Genomic DNA, 20,347 nt, shown 5'->3' on the forward strand with positions numbered 1-20,347 from the left:
GAGTGGCGGGGAAGCGCCGCTGCGGGACGTAGGGCGGCGGGTTTGGAGCGCGGGCGAGTGCGACCCGCGAATGTCGCGGTCTCTGTGCGCGCTTCTCGCAGGAGCCCCGGTGCCGGTCCGTGCGGCGAGGGCTGGGCTCAGGCTCGGCATCCCTGGCGGTGTGGCTGTCCCAGGCGGGGAACAGTTGGGAAATGTCACCTGGCGGTGCAGGAATAAAAGGGTGGGAGGGTGTGTGTCAGAAAAAGTAGCCTCGTGTTTGGGGGGCGGGTTAAGAAGTACCAAGCCTGACAATATTGCAGACCTGAGCTGAGATTTTTCATCTCAGGTAGTTACTGGTAGGGGTAGCTCCGTGGGTGATGGGGAGCAGGGATGAACCTTTAGAATACATAGGAGTTAGATGAAGGCTGTCAAACTGGGCTGAAGCGGAGCTGGAAGCCACCCTGACTCGAAGGAGGTGGTGTGGAAGGGCAGCAGCCTCAGCTTCTGCCGGAGTCCGGGCTCGGTGGGAGGCACTGCGGCACGCTGGTAACGAGTATTCCCAGGATTCCTGCACCCGTGGAGGCGAGATGCTGCCAACCAGCTGCAAAACTGGTGGTCACATTGGTACCTACCAGTTTATAGAACTTGAGAATGGAAAGTACAACCTGTTATAAGAACAGTGCACCAGCTCCCAGCCTGAGCAGTTACTCCAAGCCTGGCAACCTTTTCCTTGCACATAAATTAACTTTTTTTCCTTATGACCCAGATCCTGCAGATTAGATTTCCATGATTCCATTACAGAAGAAGTACACAGGCATGCAAGAATGCGCCTTCACAGAACAGTTATGGTTAGTGGTCTGTGACTGATCCAGGCTGCAAGGATAATTAGCTTGCATGATTTGGGCTTTAGAGGAAAAGTCAAAGTGGATAGGTCAAAACCTGTAATAGGTGAGGTCTGTTTGCTGGGAAGGTGCCACATTTTGTGAGTTACAATTTATCTGCAGTGACTGGTCTGCAGATACTGATTTCCTGGAACAGTTCCCAGATTTCTTTGTATTAGAATCTGAACGTACATCCTGGATCATCTTGTACCCGTAGCCAGGGCCTTGGTTTTCCAAGAAAATTAGCCACTATATTTTCAAATGCTCTTGAAGCAGCTGTCACAAGTTTTGAGTCATATGGCCTAGTTTCTTTGCCTGCAGGCATCAACATTTTAGAGAGATTTTAAGGCATTTTCTTGTGTTGGTGGAAAACCTCTGAAATCCTCTGTCTTATAGAATCATAGAATAGTTAAGGTTGGAAAGGACCTTAAGATCATCTAGTTCCAACCCCCCTGACATGGGCAGGCACACCCCACACTAAACCATGCCACCCAAGGCCTCATCCAACCTGGCCTTGAACACCGCCAAGGATGGAGCATTCACAACTTCCTTGAGCAACCCATTCCAGTGCCTCACCACCCTCTCAGTAAAGAATTTCTTCCTTATATCCAATCTAAACTTCCCCTGTTTAAGTTTTAACCCGTTACCCCTTGTCCTGTCACTATAGTCCCTAACGAGGAGTCCCTCCCCAGCATCCTTGTAGACCCCCTTCAGATACTGGAAGGCTGCTCTGAGGTCTCCACGCAGCCTTCTCTTCTCCAGGCTGAACAGCCCCAACTTTCTCAGCCTATCTTCATACGGGAGGTGCTCCAGTCCCCTGATCATCCTCGTGGCCCTCCTCTGGACTTGTTCCAACAGTTCCATGTCCTTTTTATGTTGAGGACACCAGAACTGCACACAATACTCCAAGCGAGGTCTCACAAGAGCAGAGTAGAGGGGCAGGATCACCTCCTTCGACCTGCTGGTCACATTCCTCTTGATGCAGCCCAGGATACGGTTGGCTTTCTGAGCTGCGAGCACACACTGAAGCCGCCTCATGCTCATTTTCTCATCGACCAACACCCCCAAGTCCTTCTCCGCAGGGCTGCTCTGAATCTCTTCTCTGCCCAACCTGTAGCTGTGCCTGGGATTGCTCTGACCCAGGTGTAGGACCTTGCACTTGTCACGGTTAAACTTCATAAGGTTGGCATCAGCCCACCTCACAAGCGTGTCGAGGTCCCTCTGGATGGCATCCCTTCCCTCCGGCGTATCAACCGAACCACACAGCTTGGTGTCAAATGATGTGTTTTTCGGTATCTTGCATTCCTGTAGCTGAGTGTCCTGCCTATCTTACTTCACAGCTTTGAAACTTATAAATTGTGTTTGTCTAGAAACCAGAGGGGGAAAGTGTGGGCAATTTCTGAGGCCACAAGCTTGGGCAAATCCTGGTCCCAGCCATCTCCCAACCCACCAGCTGCAGAAGTTCAGTTTATTTTGGCAAGAGCAAATCTCACCCCTAGTTCTTAAGGTTTACAAGACCAAAATGAATGGATCCCTTCCACTACCACACTTGCAGGCTCATAAACTTGCTGCCTGCAGTAACAGGGGGTCAAACCTTCAAGGAAATCTTTTCAAGTCTTCATGTGCCTGTAAAACAGTGAAAACCCCATGGGTGTGCAAGAGGGGCCTGATTCTCATGTCCAGAGCGTAGGACTAAATGGGTCAGTTTGAGACAAGGAAGCAGCTCCTTACTGTGAATTGGCGCAGCTGGAGGAGTAACTGCTTAAATGCTGTGGATGGGTACAAATGTGTAACGTCTCAAGCATCAGTTTTGCAAAATTTAAGCTTCCTGGTTTGCAAGGTGAAATCTTGGTGATGTCCAGTCAGCCCTTATGCTTTGCGAGGGTTGTGCCATGTGTAGGTGAGACTTTCTCAGGGTGAAATCATAGAAGTACATGCAGAGATCAAGTGATTCGTGACACTTTTGGTAGTCATGGAGATCTGCTGTAATGTTCTGGGGGTGAAAAGAAGTCTTCCACAAGTGTGATGAGTACCTGCTGGCTCACGCAGAGGAGCTCTCTGCCTCTCAGGCTTTTCTTGTTCAGATCTACTTAACGAGGTAGTGAAAAGCCCTCTATGGGTACAGAGCACCATAACTGAATGTATATCCAAATGAAAGGCCTCTTGTTAACAATGCTGAGGACAGATTTGTAGCTGTGTGGCAAAACATCCTGAACCAAAGACACGTGTCAGTTAACAAAGAACTGAAGGGTTGTGAGTATCAGCAGGATGTCCTAGGTAATCACAGCAAGGTGGAATTACCTCTCTGAAGTGGGATGATGCCACTAAGATGACTTGGTAATGACAAACTGGGCATCATTAGGGGTGTGTCTGTGGTCAGCACCAAAAAACCCCTATGGCATCAGATCCCTTATGGCATCAGAAAGGGAGTAGCCTTTATCTAGGTGATTCAGGGATTCCCATGGCTCTGAGCCTGTCATGAACTAGTGATGTAACCTGGGACAAGTTTTTGGCAGAGCAGCAAGTAGGAGCAGGCATGCTAGGCAGGAAAAGGCTCAAGGTACATATGAGTTTTGGACAAGGAAACTCATCTCAACATGATGCTACCATGTATGCTGCTTAATTTCCTTTGCCTGGTTTGGCAGGGGAACTAGACTGCCACAGCCTCCTGATACATGCACTTTCCTGTTTAGCCCTGCAGTTGTTTGTGGGGTAATGAGCAAACCACAAAAATGCAGTTGATATGCTGGAGGGAAGGGATGCCATCCAGAGGGACCTCGACACGCTTGTGAGGTGGGCTGATGCCAACATTATGAAGTTTAACCATGACAAGTGCAAGGTCCTACACCGGGGTCGGAGCAATCCCAGGCACAGCTACAGGTTGGGCAGAGAAGAGATTCAGAGCAGCCCTGAGGAGAAGGACTTGGGGGTGTTGGTTGATGAGAAACTTAACATGAGCCGGCTTCAGTGTGCGCTCGCAGCCCAGAAAGCCAATCGTATCTTGGGCTGCATCAAAAGGAGCGTGACCAGCAGGTCGAAGGAGGTGATCCTGCCCCTCTACTCTGCTCTCGTGAGACCTCGCTTGGAGTATTGTGTGCAGTTCTGGTGTCCTCAACATAAAAAGGACATGGAACTGTTGGAACAAGTCCAGAGGAGGGCCACGAGGATGATCAGGGGACTGGAGCACCTCCCATATGAAGATAGGCTGAGAAAGTTGGGGCTGTTCAGCCTGGAGAAGAGAAGGCTGCGTGGAGACCTCATAGCAGCCTTCCAGTATCTGAAGGGGGCCTACAAGGATGCTGGGGAGGGACTCTTCATTAGGGACTATAGTGACAGGACAAGGGGTAATGGGTTAAAACTTACACAAGGGAAGTTTAGATTGGACACAAGGGAGAAATTCTTTACTGAGAGGGTGGTGAGGCACTGGAATGGGTTGCTCAAGGAAGTTGTGAATGCTCCATCCTTGGCGGTGTTCAAGGCCGGGTTGGGCAGAGCCTTGGGTGGCATGGTTTAGTGTGGGGTGTGCCTGCCCATGTCAGGGGGGTTGGAACTAGATGATCTTAAGGTCCTTTCCAACCCTAACTATTCCATGATTCTATGAGGATCCCTTCACATGAGGGTGAGGGGTCCCCACCAGCTCTTCCACAAAGGCCTTCTCATTCCCTATCCCATGGGGCTTAGGTGGCTTTGCTTGGGTATGCAGGTCCTTACTGCACATCATTAGCCAGGACTTGTCCTGGAGATGCATCTTTCTGATGAGTGCAGTTAGTCCACACCAACCAGTACTGCAGATTTTCCCCAATCCAATCCTTTCCAGAAGCCTTGTTTCTTATAAGTCAGAAATAAGCATCTCTTTCTATGTATAGTTCACAGGGTTGTTGTGACCATTTCACTCTGAAATGAGTTATTTTAAAAGCCAGGTCAAGTAGTTACATTAGTCACAGAAATTTTGAAGAGCTTAAGCAGATTTCTGTTCACACTTGGATCTTTTCCATTTATCATACTTTCTCAGGAGTTCCTTTATCAGAATAGATATGGTCTCCTTTAATAATAGTTTTGGTCCTACAAGTCACTTACAATTTTTCCTAAGTAGCATTATATGAATCTTCCAATTTTTAAAAACAATAAAGTCTGGGTTTATCAAAGAATCTTTCTCTGTCCTTAATGTGGAATAATAGCAAGCAGGCTGTTCTCATCACAGCTGGTCAGTGAAGTTTGCCAGGGAAAAGTAGTTTAATCAGAAAATGTGAGCTTCTCAGCTCAGAAATCATTTGTGGCAGCTGGCTGAAAGCAGACCCTTGCGAAGCCCCAAGTATTTTTCAAGCCATGTGAGCTTTAGTTCCAGAGGAGAACCTTCGAAGCGTTTGGAAGTACTGAGTGAAAATTGGTGGCATTTGTTACCTTCACTGCTGCTATCAGAAGTGGGTAGGTGATGATGTTAAAGGAAATTGTATCTATTTCACATAGTTATTGCTGAGATGACAGGCAGTGCACAGATTTTCCAAGGGAATATCCTGCATCTGTGAAAAATACCCATTTTGTGGGAAGTTGCAAAACACAAAATTATCCACAACCTGGAAATTTTTCCAGTTCTCCATGAAGAAGAAAGAAGTCGTTAGCATTTCTTCCAAGCATTTGTCAGCAGAAAAAGGAAACACAAGATGTAATCTGTGAGCTATTACTCACTCTTTGAATAATGGATGCTATTCTTTGCAAAGGCCCCAAGCAATGATGGGCAAGTTTTCTCAGCATCTGTAGGAAGGTGGTATAGCAACAGTTTTTGAAAAAGAAGGGATGAATATCGCTTTTGTGGTGTTTACTTTTGAAAAACTGGATTGAGTTTCCAAACATCCAGTGGGGAAGCATTTGCCATCCCTAGGATCTGTCTCCTGCATGGAGGGGAGCAATAAGCAGGTGACTGGTCTCCCACTATTGCTAACCACATGTAAACATCTGGGCTTGGGGCTTTATAATGAGGTCTCAGGAGATGGGTTCTGCTATTACTAATTGCTATTACTCATTTGAACAGGAAGATTGGTTTATACATCTGTGGTAGGGAAATTGCAAAGCACTGCAGAGCTGTACATGAGGTTAAGGAAAGCAGTGTTGTGTGCAGTCGCTTGTGCTCAAGTGAGTTTGGGCACTGATGATCAAAGGTGAAGGCCCTGACTCCAGCAAAGCATTAGCATGTTCACCTTGTGCTGAAACAAATTCCCATCACCCCAGACCTTATTTCATGGTACTGGGACCAGGGTGGCTGCAGCTACAGGAACAGTGTTTCCCCAGCCTCCTGAGCACAGCCAGTGCATCAGGCTTACCTGTCCATTTCCAGTCACAAGGTAAATCCCTGCATGGTGGTAACTGTCAGTTATTCTATAATCCATGTCGGAAGACATTGCCGGTGTTTGTAATGACTGCGTAAGCCCTCCAATGTAAGCAGCAGGGCAGGCTGAGTTCAGCATTTGCTTTTCTCCCACCATCCTCACTCTTAAACAGATAGGCCTTGTGTACAAGTCATGTCTCAGTTGCATTCAGCTAACAATCAAAATCACCGCTGCGTCCACAAAGAATAATGAAGATTAGAGTCTCGTCCAGTGTGCTGGGAGGCTCATTTGCATTCCCTGATCTGTCTATTCCCCATTTTTCCATTTCATGAAAGGAACCCGCCGCCCAATGTCTTTCTGTCCCTAAGACAAGAGAGCTAAAAATGGAGGGGAGTAGAAGATCATGTACATCACATCTCCTTTATACATAATTCTTACACATCATACACTCCTGCCACAATTACGGTTTAATTTATGCCTTTCCAGCAAATATACCAGTTGTCTCCATGTTCGCCCTGTTTATCATCTCCGGCTGCGGGAGCCGGTACCGGCCAGGTGCAAGGACAATGGCTGGCTATTCATTTCTCTGCACCAGCTGTTCCCCTCAGCATGCACCGAGTCTGGGTCCTGCTGGTGACAAACCCTATTACGTCTGCTGCTGCTGCAAGCTTCATTTTATTTTAAGAGCTAATCCAGACTGATCATTCTGAGAACGTGCCTAAGTATAGCAAGTGGCGAGTATATTTTACAGAAAGGCATATTCCAGGCTTCAAATCTGTCATAGAACATCTTATAGGTCTGTGTGAACTTCTTTCCCCAGACTCATGGGAGATGTGGACTGGTACAAATAGATAATGCCAGGTAGTGAATCACTACCCTGCTATTGACATCCACCATATTCTGTGTTCCAGCATATGGGTCAAATCGTGACTTAAGCCACCAGTGATAGTAGTCATGAGTTCAGTGCCTGACAAAAAATGGGTGGATGCCAAAGAAGAGCCTGCAATACGTCTCAGCCCTATGAAGACCCTAGAGCCAGCAGAGAGCCCGCCTCCTTGTGACCACAGGACTTGATCTGCTCCAGGCAGCTTAGAGGTCATAGGACAATGCCGCTTCTGGCTTTTTTCTATGTGGACCCCTGAATGACAGAAGAGGAGAAAAGAGGAAAGAAGAGGAGAAAAGAGGAAAGAAGAGGGGAGGGGAGAGGAGAGGAAAGAGGAAAGAGGAAAGAGGAAAGAGGAAAGAGGAAAGAGGAAAGAGGAAAGAGGAAAGAGGAAAGAGGAAAGAGGAAAGGAAAGGAAAGGAAAGGAAAGGAAAGGAAAGGAAAGGAAAGGAAAGGAGTTCATAATGAATTGATAGGAAAGAAAAGAAGATTTGTGTACTAAATGTCACGAGGTCTCTGAAGAACTCAGGTCCCAGTCATTTGCTTTCAGGGGCATGAAATCCATCGTTTCCCATTTAAAAAGCACATAAGACTATCTGGGTTTTCAGGGAATTTCTGGTTCTGGTTTCAAGTTCTGGTGTTCACCACAACATTGTCTGCAAGGTTTTGAGAAATTGCTTTGAACAAGAAAAAGGGGGAGCTATAATTTGCAGCTACATGAAAATAATGAAAAAAGAAGATAAATTAAACTAAAAAAATCTTTTCTTAGCCTCGATGATGTCAGTCACAGATCTCTTCCAACTATTTTTTTAATTATTTTTTCAACTAATTGTTTTGCTTCCAGATCTTTCACATTTCTATTAAATGGAGACAAACCCTACTGTTTTACAGCCATGGCAGTTATATTTAACTTAAAACAATAGAGATTTTCTTTCCCCTCTTTCTCAGCTCAGTCTATTATATTATCAGTCAAAATTCCCTATCAAAGAATGTACTTCTGCTTCTGAGATTTCTGCTCACTTCCCTCCAGCTGAGAGAAGGAATTTGCCAGTACTTTGACCTTTCTCTCTCTACTAATCTAACTTGAGTTACTAGATGCCAAAGGTAGCTTAGCTATTTCATATTTTTCCAGTTTTATCTGCTGATAGCCTGTCATTCTTTGTATAGACTAGGTTCTGCAGAACAGTACATTCTGTTCTTCCACATGCCAACAAAACAAGATAAATGGGGTGCTGTAAATACAGTAATAAAACCCTCAAATAAGTGAAACTGCAGGCTTTGAGAGAGGTCATTCGGAAACAGCTTCAGTTCCAATAGACCATGTATTAGTGAATCAAAATTGTCTACATAGCCAATTAAACTGACGGTTCATGCTGAGATACAGAGATGGGGACCACTGGCTGTTTTTTGTGAATAATTTTCCTTCCAGGAGATCTGCTTTCTGTTCCCAGAAGTTCCACATGTTTATAGTGTGATGTTGAGCAAACCATCCTCTCTCTTTAGTTTAAAATCTCCCATTCAGTAATAGAGTAAGGACTATGATATGGCTGTCCTTTTCCTTGAAAGCCATGAATGAAATCAAGCCTTACACTGAAAAATCAAAAGCAGTATGTGTTTACAGAAGAGTCTCAGAATGCTATCCTGAAATTATACAAGAATGCATACATTAATCAAGGCGTGTTCTAGTCACATAAAGCTGTCTGAAAAGGCTGTATTCCCAGTTCATGGACAATTAGCTTTTTATTTTTTCCCATTTTCAGTTTTGGCCCAAATCATATCAAACTCAGAAGTTATTAATATTTCCCACAAACAGAAAGTTCCAAGAGGAAAAAAAGTAAATCAGAAATACCAAAGAATGATGGCTTCCAAAAGAAATTACATTCCTGAGTGAATCTTGCATTATAGACAATGGGTTGCTTCAGGCTGGGCGGTAAGGAGGAAAAGAAAATCAGTCTTGAAGTATGCCAGAAGAGAAGTAGACACAGCTAGTATATTTAATTACTGTTCCTCTTCTTTTTGTGTTTTAACCCCAACACAACCAAAATTCATGGTTCTGTAGTCATCTTCTGTTAGTAAGAGTTGTGATAAGAGAGACAGGTGCTCCACTTGTTTACAAACACTGTACAAAACCTTGCTTCCTTGAACAAGGCAGAAACCAGCAAGCTGGAGACAGCTTCTCAGAAGAGGGTCTGGCATGGCCAGCCACTGGCTCTCAGCTCAGAAAGATCCCAGGAGATATTCCCAGCACTGTCTTCTCTGTGCTTATTCGCACCATAACTTATGCTTGGGTTGCCTCCTTCTTCCTGGGTATGCAGGTCTCTCTGGGCTGCTTGCATGGAGGCACCATCTAGGCAGTGAGTATTGCACCCTGAAGTCTCCCAAACGTCTGCTGCTGGCACACTATAAAATTAATGGAGTCTGCCACAGATAATTTCAGATAAAAGTCGAAAATAAAAGCTCTCAGGGCAATCTGAAAGCTCAAGGAGAAGGTAAGAGAACACCCAATGTACTTTCTTCACCATAACAAAACACCATTAATGTGAGGGCGTTTGTTAGTCTGGGCCTGGCTGCTGCTTTGGATGTTGAGACTGGTGATTTTCAGGAGCAGACTCCACTAGGTAACAATTCAGTACACTTCTGCCACAATAAATATTTGGGGAGATGTGGACGGGATGAGCATGGGTAAAGGTGATAAGGAACACAAAGGTGGTACATGGATGCCAACAGCATCTCCAGTTGGCACAGCCACATTCAACCTCCAAGCTATTCCTGTCATAGGCTGAAAGGTCTCTTTTGCTGTAAGAAGTCTCATTTTCAACTCCCAGGGGAAAAATAAAATGTGTATCACAGACTCTCACACCAGGAAACATCATGAAATCAGGGTAAATGATAATAAAAAAAAATGTACAGTAAAATTGTAACATGCATGTCATTTCTAGCAGCAAAAAGTCTGCTACCAGTCAGGAAGGAGGATCTAGGAAAGAAATTAGAGGTCTTTTTCAATCTCTAATTTGCCATCATTCCTTGATTTCTCCAAGTGAGGCTGTGGGCTCTGGGGTAGATAATTAAGGCTCCTTCCCCGTTTTCTGCACTACAGAAAAGAGAATCTGGCATTATAACCTGTAGGGATGCCTTGAGCCCTAGCAATTCTAGTGAATCCATAGAGAATTCATGAAGGATAGCCCCAGGCACATGATCAAAAGAGTAGAGAGAGTGAAGATAGTTTCAGTCTTTGGAAACACTGAGAGTAGCTGAAGTTTCTTGGAAGTCTTTTTTTCCTAAGTTCCCTCATCTGTAATTACAAGAGTACTTCTGTCAGCTATTGAGTTTAGATTTAGATCGCAGTGTGTTTCACTACTCTGTTACAAAAGTCAGATAGATTTAACATCCAGACCTGTAAATCCTTTGCAGTGAAAGAGTCAAAAAAATGAAGTTACAGAATAAAGATGAGTTAATGGCAGTGTACGCATGAATGGTCCATAGGGTTTTCTCATTAACTGCTGCGCTGATTTATATTGTCATCACAATCTTTTTGTATTATATTTCATTATATTCAAAGAATATTGTTACAATTAGATTGAAATTGTCTTCATGGGAGGCATTGCCCCCACTGAAGAATGAGCATGATATTCCTGGGCAACCTGTAATGCAATTTGCCACCTACAGCTGCCAGCTCATGTCCACTGGATCTTCATCACCATGCACGGGGCCAGCCTAGAATCTGGAGAATGGTTAGTTAACAAAGTGATTTCAAAACACCCACATCTGCACTGAGCCTTCAGGTAAAAGACAAACAACCACGTTTGTGTGGAACTGAGGAAGGGAAAATCCAGGCACCTTCCTCCCTGGTTCAGGAAGAGTTGAAAGCAGCCGCTTCTGCTGGGGTTGATGTTCATACTGACAAGAGCAGCCTGAAGATGGCCTGCCTGGCAGGATGTACGCATGCATTGCAACTAATTGCACTCTGTGCATCAGACTGCAGAAACAAAGACCAATTAATCATCATTTCACCTTGCCAAGTGACTAAATGCTACTACCCTCATCTCACATACAGGAAAAATGAGTCATCGGGTTGTCACAAAAAGAGCTGGGACAATGACAGGACTGACCAGGAAACAGGTATCCAGACTCTCCAGTGCACTAGTTTTGATCCTACTCAGGCAACAAAACTGATCTCCTGCAGAGTCAGACATGAGCTAGCTGCTCTGGAACAGGGCAAGGCAGCAGCCAATCTGTCCTGATATACTGTGGGCTGTCTGGGGCACCCAGACCTGGTTCTTTGCCAGGAGAACGTTTTGCTTCCTAACTTTTGGTTTCTTGTAACTTGTTCTTTGTTTGTTGAGAGGAATTCGGGGCTCAAGGAGCCCCATGCAGTAGTTCTAAGGGCTTCTGGTCAGGTTTCTATAGTAGCAAAACAGGAAGCACAAAAGTAACAGTGACAAGCTTTGCAGACCAATTAATGTTTAATTTCCATTTAATTTCCAACATTTTGTATGTGTGCATACAAACACAGGTGCAGATTAAAAGCTGCTTATTTAACAATAAAAAACCCAACAGTCTGGACTTGCCTTAAACTTGGAGACATCACGGTAGGTGCTTCACAGGTCCCATGGCTGACTCTGACCTTTTCAAAGACATACCAATATAAACTACTTGCTCCTGTTGTTATAACTCGGTTCATCTTACTGATTCACTGCTTGTGGGCCCAGGAGACTGCCTGTCTTGAAATAAGCATACAGGTACAGTTGTGCTTGCAGCTCTTTCCATCGTACAACAGAACAAAGAAAGAAAATACAATAAATAAATAAATAATTGAAAAAAACCCAACATCAAACTTGGCAGAGAAAACAAGATGCTTAGACAAACCTAGTTCTCAGAGGGAGCTGACAGTTGATTTACCATGCTAACACATCAGTAATTCTCTGTGCTACAAAAGAACTAAGCTTTGCTCTTTGCACCAATATTACCCTTCCATTATACCCTTGACTGGGTATATGTATATATGTATGTTTAATGTAGTAATGTGGCAGCGATGTGCTGACAGCAGAATTTAGCCCCAGTTTGATGGGATAAGTCAAAACACACAGATTTTGGCATTTATATTCAGGGTGGCTAATATTAAGGAGTAGGTCTCTATGGACATTACTAACTCAGTGGCAAAGCTGCTGATCCAAATTCACAAGACTAGTCTATGGACGTTGTATTAGTATGCTGGGAAAAAAGAAGGGTTCAGAGGCTGAAGTCACTGGCCCAGCAGCAGCAATTAGAGCTCACCGTAGTTCTGAGGTTAGATATACCAGCGGGGACTCCAGCTGTACAGGGAAACAAAAGTGCAGTAGAGCAAAAGGAATATGATGAAGAGACAAGGATTTGAAGCTGTCTGGAGGAGTCCATCTCCAGATAGACCCAGCATGTGTGAAGGTGGTGTTTATGCGCACAAGGGTAGAGGGGACAAATATTGTGCTTGCAGCTGGTAAGGGAAGGGAATAAGCTCTGCCTTTTTCTTTCTGGAAAGTCAAAGGATAACCTGTTCTGCATTTAAAAATGAAAGGAAAACAGGAGAATTTACACACTGGACTGTTCCTACTCCACCTGTGCAAATATCTTTGTATCCACTGGCAACAAATCTGGAAGATCTGTCGGTATTCAACTGACCCACCAAGACCCAGTGATCCAATCTCACATGCTCTTACTCTATGTCCCCTCATTTTACCAGATCATAGAAACAAGGAGGAGAGAGAATCCAGCGGATTTACTCTAATCCCTGAATGCAGTTTTGGATCTGCTTTGTATGGTCTCAGAGCCACCCCCTTGTCTACATAAACAATGCCCTGTGTTGAAAAGATGATTCTGTGCAGCCCATGGAGAAGAAAAAGGAGAGAAGAAAGGGTAATGAGAAACAGAGACAGTATATAGTGTAGGGAAGCAGAATATTATAGTGGCAGAGTCTGCATTTTATGACAAAAATAAAATCCCACCAGTTTTCTTGGGGTTTTTTTACTAGAACTTGATGAAATTAAGAGGCAGAGAGTAATTTTACAGATTCTGACATGTTTAGCTGACTGATAGAGCAAAGAGCTTGGGAAATACCTTTCACATTCAAATGTACATAATAATACATTCGTGGTTTGTATCAGCCTGGCTTTCTACATGCCTAGGATTTAAATGTAAATCTTTGCGAAGCATAAGGAGTTTTTAAGGGTGTTAATCACATAGCCCTTTTTACAGTGTGCGAAAGTGATTTGAAATCACTGGGGAGCATTAATACCTTGCAGGGAGAGTTCCAGTTTGGAAGACTGCAGTTTGCAGCACTGCTAAGACATATAAATCACTTCAGCTAGGGTGGAATATGATGATTTGAAACCATCGGGTTTGGAAATGGAAAAAAGGCATGATCTTGAAAGATTCAAACAGCTTTGAATATGCTGAGCCCAGTCCTGATTGAGACATATTCAACAAACTTCAAAGTACAAGCTGCAAGATCAAATACTTCCTGCTGGAAAACTTCCAGTAAAACTTACGCTTTCTAGCTCTGTTAGAAACACTGGACCTAATGTACAGCAGTTTGCACTGGGTGTAATCACCTGCTGTTGTGCAAACTGAGCACAAACACCTTTTCTGATCTATAATAATTGTACATAATTTTGCCATCTTTGTGAGGCGCAAAGCCACAGTGAACAAATGATTTCTACAAGCAGAAAGAAGTTGGAGAAGCAATTTTCTTGCTTCAGCAAGGTTGCCAAGCTATAATAAGCAGATGGAAAGATGAAGGACACCCACAGAATTGTGGAAGTTACATGAAATGGAAGTAGAAAAACAATGGAAGCACATCAGCTTCATTCCTATGATCAACATCAGCCAGACAGTAGGAAAACATTATCATGTTTGCCATCTTGTCATCTAACCTTGCTCACAGGCGCTCTTGAGGACTGGAGAGAAAACACAGCTTGTATCCAATTTATGTATTATTTATGCTGGACCTGTACTGCCTGAGACCTAGTATTGTGCTAATAGGAAATGTTGAGAAAGAAGAGCTCTAAAAAGTGTTTAAGAACAAACAGCTGTTGATTGGTGATGTTCAGTAAGATGTAATTAGTGACACTAACAGGATGTGTTTTAACACATACTAGGATGTGTTTTCAACATACAGGATGTGTAAAAGCCATTGTCTATCCACAGAGGAAAGAATAAAACACATTTCTAAGTTCACAAAATTTCTAAGCTTGCCAAATTCATTCTTTTTCTGAAGTTTCCCTGCCTTTTGCCATGATTTAGTTTATCAGTAAGGATGATATGAGAGAGCAAATTGGACTTTTATGTTCAGGTTGTGAGGAGTTACATATTTAGCTTGATTAATATTTGCTATTGCAAAAGATATCTGACCTTTTTTGGAAGAGCTTAGTTGCTACTTCTGCCTGGTAGCAAGCCTTTGCAAGTCTGGAGAGGAGTGGTGACAAGTGCTCTGCTGCCTTCCATGGAGCTCCATTCAAGCTTGGATGACAAACAGCTTGCTTTCTTCGCGTTCCTGCAGTCCTTCTGCCATCTGCATTTGCACTGCCAAGATCCTGACAATATAATTGAGCATGAGCCCTTCCAAAGGGGGAGGACAGAGTGTGCTACAGGAATAACTCGTACACAGATCCAGAGTAAGACCCTCCTTATCTATCTTCCTCACAGAGGACTCGTGTGTATACACACTTATCAGTATGGAGATAATGCTTATCAATACGTATATATGCTTGTACACACAGCCCTTATACAATATGCTCTAGACTGAGGTTAAAGACTCTAGAATTATAAATGACACTTTCCATGCAGCTTTAATTTGGTTCCTTGTGTATGTGCAATGAAAGATAACCTTTAATTAAATGTTGTTCTTCCCTACTTTTTTTTTCCCATGGGGAGCTTGTCATATGGTGAGAACAGTGAAAAGAAAAAGAAGCAAGATTGGGAATTAATGAGGCTGCTTGCTTCATTTGCTCCACCATGTAGGAAATGAAACTTCTGCAAAGAGCAAATGCAGCGTCGGACACTGCAGGAGAGAGCATGTCTTTTGGAACAAAGCAAGTGAATATTATAAAGTAAAGTAAAACTTGGTTTTGTCACTGCTGCTGCTACAAACTTCCTGCTTGGCCATAACCACAGTTGCCTCAGTCTGCTTCACAGACAGTGAATCAGCAGCTTAGACACGACAGGGTGAAAAACAAGTGTGAGCGTCAGTATAACACGGGCCGACATTAGAGTGCCTGGCAGCTTTGAAAATGAAAAAAGTCTGAGTCTTTGTAAGAATAGGAAGGCACAGAAACAGGACATGACACCCAGCAGGACTAGGTACCTATTACTATCCTAACTCTATGTGAAATGATATAGTTCTTCCGTAACAGAAAATTTGCATTTGGCAGAGTTCCCCTTGGGACAGTTTTGTATTTCCACTCCAACTCGTGAAACACCCAAGTTTTCTGAAAGACCAGTACTCCACTTGAAAACAACAACAGAAAGTACTTCCCCGATTCTTCTTCCCATTAGCACTAGTACATTAAATGACTACACTTTGAAGATGAGCCAAGGGGTAGCTTAGCAGCTTGTTAGAAGGAATAAACTAAAGATTTGAAAGCATCTGTGTAGTGATCCTGACCAGGAGACCTGGTGTACAGACCCCTTGGCCATGGGACAAACTCAGCTACCTCATTGTAACAGAGGAGCCTGCAGGCAGCTCCTGCTTGGTGCCAGCACTTACACCACCCGCCTGGCCTCGTCCTTATCTAAAAGTGCAGTGAGATGATCTCATGCAAACATCCTTTAGGAATAGAGTTGTTTTCTCATAAGGAAAATATTTAATAGCTTGAAGGACCAAAAAGGAGGAACCACTCCTTGGAGGGATCTTCCATGGGAAAATCCACCTGAGACCTGTCTGATGTGGGGCGCCCAGTGCCTGAAGGGACATAAGAATTCCTCACTGTGTTCCTCTCTATTCTATGTAATAATATTTTATTAACCTATTTGTTGTTGGGCTGTTCTTACTGACAGCCATAAAGAACCCTGCGCCATCTTTCTCTCTCTCCACCTCTTTCTTTCTCTTACCTCACCACCAACCATGCCACAAAACAGAGTCTTATATGGATGTCTTAAAAAACATTTTGCTGTATTTGTGGGAAAAAAATGCTGACGTGAAAAAATTATTTGAAAACTACTTATTAAACGTAAGTTCAGTTGATACTATCATTTGCTCCATTACATCAGTTAAGCAGGAGTTCCAGTCAGAAGCAGGTTAGTGGTGCATAACATGCATGGACAAATTCAAAGAAATAAAACTTACTCTGGAGAGTTTCTGCCAAAAAGCTGAAAGGCTCTGGAGAGCCACAGGGATGGGCCCTGTGATCAAATGCCTTTACAAGAGCCTTTTCCAGAATGTATGGACTAAGACCTCTCAAAAGGTTATTTTGTCTACCATTTGTTATGGTAAGATGAAGATATTTTGCAAGTATAACAAGTGTGATTATGCTGCTTGGGCTTTAGGAGAGAGCAGAGATCAAGGAGAGATGTAATTCTGTTTAATTATTTACCCTAGAGATACAAACTAAAAAAAGAGACCTGTAAAATGCACTGCTGTTGTTACAGTGTATTGGGTTTGCGTGGCAAGGTTTTAGTAGCGGGTGGGGGGCGCACAGGGGTGGTTTCTGTGAGAAGCTGCTAGAAGCTTCCCCTGTGTCTGATGGAGCTAATGCCAGTCGGCTACAAGGTGGACTCACTACTGGCCAAGCCTGAGCCCATCAGCAACAGTGGTAGTGCCTCTGGGATAACAGGTTTGAAGAGGGGGGAAAAGCCCTGCAGCCAAAGAGAGGAGTGAGAATATGTGAGAGCAACAGCTCTGCAGACACCAAGGTCAGTGAGGAAGGAGGGCAGGAGGTGCTCCAGGCACTGGAGCAGATTCCCCTGCAGCCCATGGTGCAGCCCCTGGTGAGGCAGGCCATGCTCCTCCAGCCCATGGAGGTCCATAGTGGAGCAGATCTCCACCTGCAGCCCATACTGGAGCAGTCTGTTCCTGAAGGACTGCACCCCGTGGAAGGGACCCATCCAGGAGCAGGAGAATAGTGTGAGGAGTCCTCCCCTGAGGAGGAAGGAGTGTCAGAGACAGTGTGTGGTGAACTGACTGAAACCCCCATTTCCCATCCCACTGTGCTGCTGGCAGGGAGGATATAGAGAACTCAGAAGTTAAGCAAGGAAAGGAGGGAGGGGTGGGGGGGAAGGTGTTTTAAGATTTGGTTTTATTTCTCATTATCCTACTCTGATCTGATTGATAATAAATTAAATTAATTTCCCCAAGTCGAGTTTATTTTGCCCATGGCAGCAACTTCTGAGTGATCTCTCCCTGGCCTTATCTCGACTCACAGGCCTTTTGTTGTATTTTCTCCTCCCTTGTCCAGCTGAGGAGGGGAGTGACAGAGGAGCTTTGGTGGGCACCTGGCATACAAACAGGGTGAACCCACTACAAAGAGACACACTCACACTTTACTTTTTCCAAGAGACAGTCACCCTTTCAGATAGTCACCCACAAAGCCACACCTCAGAGCAGGAGGAGGCCCACTACTCACACTGTGGACTGCCAAGTGAAGAGGAGCTATATGGATGTTTCCTGGGTAGAGGCAGCAGTGTCACCATAGCAGAGCCCCATCCTGCAACCATGGACAGCACTGGGCTGAGCACCCAGCGGGACCTCAGGCTCACTCAGGAGCTTCAGCCTGGGCCTCTCCCCCAGCATTGCCGCTTTCCCAAGCTGAATAACCAGCAAGTCTTCACACCTGTACTACCACAAGGAGACACATCTCATGCCACCTGTATTTTTTTAAACAGTAATGTTAATGGGTTAAAATGCTAGTACAAACCTCTCTCGTAAAAGAAAAGTATCTAGAATTTGACTGTATTTCCAAGCTGTAGCCTTAGTACCATCTGGTCAATGGTGTGGTATCACTGGCTACTAAACATTTACAGAAATTAAGGTCCTATGAAATGCAGAAACATTCTTAGAAATTTGATGCAAAAAAATACTTTTCTCTTGCAGCCTCAGCTTAACAATAGAGTGCCCTCAGATTTTAGATTTAATAAAAACTTTGCCCTTGGCCTGTAGACAGTGGCTTGGAAATATGACCCATTCACAGCCAGAATAAAAGGAAGGCAAAGAAAAGCACCTCAAGCAGTCTTTGCTTTCCAAAACTTCATCTTTGCATCAGCCTCTCGCTATTTTCACAGCGTGACTCATAAAATGCTGAGTGTGTGTGGGAGAGTAGAGTGGGAGTGAAGGGATGGCACTTCCATTTTAAAGATTATTATAAATAGATAAAATGCCAACTGTCTGCATTTTACCCTCAAGACATCATTAACCGGCCAAGATTATTGTTGTCGTCTATAACTAATAATGCAAAGATGATTAGTTTTGTTTCTTAAATTTAAAGGAGAGTGTCATAAGACTTGACAGCAACACATTCAGCTTGCAAGCGCAGCTCAAGTCATGGTTTTTCTGGACCGTTTCAGTGTTGTTTCTGTTTTTGTTTAAAATGCAGGTTATAGACACAGCAATTTAAAACGTGCCTGTATGATCACTAGCAGTTGCAATTAAACAAAAATCTGCAGTATCATTTACTTTGCACTGTTTATACTTTTACTGGCTCTTGCTTCTGCCAACACGAACTGGTTTCTTTTTTCTGCACAAGTGCAGGGTGTGTTTCACCCCTGGCTGTCACCCACCACTACATCCTGTCAGCACTCGGGCTGCAGACCACAGAGTGGAAGGTTTGACTTTCACATCCAAAAGCAAAGCCTGCTGTCTTTGGCTGTCCAAAAAATGTAAGCGAAGCATGCTGGGTGAAAGCCTAAACTTGGTGATGACAGTGGCACTGGGGTATTGCCATTTATTGAACCCGTCACTCCTTGGGCCACTGTTACACTTCTAAGGCAAGATGCATTCAGTAATGTCAACACAGCTGTCAAGACCCTTATGACGGTGCACATCTGTGAATGGGCTTCCAAGTGTGGTTGGGAGCTCTTTTCTTCACTGTGCAAGGTATCTGAGAGGGAACCAAGCTGATGCGTGCTTCAAACTTATGGGTTCCTTCCAGCTTGAGATATAATATGATTCTAGAAAGTGCCAAATGTGTTTGTAGAGAGGAAAACAGTTCTGAGAAGTCCCACTACGGCAGTTCACCACTATCAAGCCAGCTGGCTGGGCTCGCTCGAGTGTAATACAATACAAATGTAAGCACACAGGGTGGTATTGTTTTCCACAACACAAAGTAAGACACAAGTTAGGGAATCTCGCTCTTGGCTCTGAGCAAACTGTTCATCCTCGGTGCTGCTAACACAGAAGCGCAGACCAACTTCCCAAGGAGCCCGAGGCAGTTTTTTGCACAGTGATTTCATCTGCTGACACGGTTTTCAGCACACCATGTGTCATGTAGGGGGTAAGCACACAGGGCCTAGGAGCAACTAGCGCCCACCAGCTGCAGATGCTCCCACCCCCTTCAAGCCAGAACCATTTGCCAAGATAACAAAAGGTCTATCAGTGAGGTCTTAAGAAGAAAATTAAGAGACATTTCTGCACAGGGCTGAGGACTACTCAGTGTCTATGCTTTCCAGCACAAACCCTGGGGGAGTTCAGGCATCAATGTGCACTGATCCCCTGTGGACATAAGTCTGAGATGGGCACTTTGGCGCTCAGCACACACAAGGTAGCAATGCTTCTGGGCATATGGAGGCTTGCTTTTAGGTTCCCAGAAAAGCTTCGCAGCCAAACCTTAGGTGCCTGTGGACTTGGAGCTACCAGAGTACCTTGGAGATGTCACACACTTGAATTTAAGTACTCCAATGTCACTAAAGGTACCTATAATACAATTATTTTCATTGTCTTGATCTTGACTCCATGTCAACTTCTAAATAGTGCTGAATGCCTGCTGAACACTGGCAAGAGTCTACAACTGCTGTTGCCTTTATGTCGTTTTTATTTTTCTAAGAAAACTGAAAGCAGATTTCCAGGAAAATCATACTGTGCTCCAAAATATTATTTTATAAAGGAAACTTTTTAGAACATTAGCTGCAGAGACAGAACAAAGCCCCTTGACTAATAAAGACCTGGCAATAATATGTCTTCTACCACCAAAGCTTCATAAAAGACCTAATTCTGCAAGATACAAACTCTCAATTAATGTTTGTGATCTTCTATTTAGCAGACATAGCAAAGACCAGAAAATGCAGCTCACTATATTCTCATTCAAACATAATTGTCATTT

The sequence above is a fragment of the Psittacula echo genome (genome assembly GCF_963264785.1).
Source record: "Psittacula echo genome assembly, chromosome: 4".
Lineage (NCBI taxonomy): Eukaryota > Metazoa > Chordata > Aves > Psittaciformes > Psittacidae > Psittacula > Psittacula echo.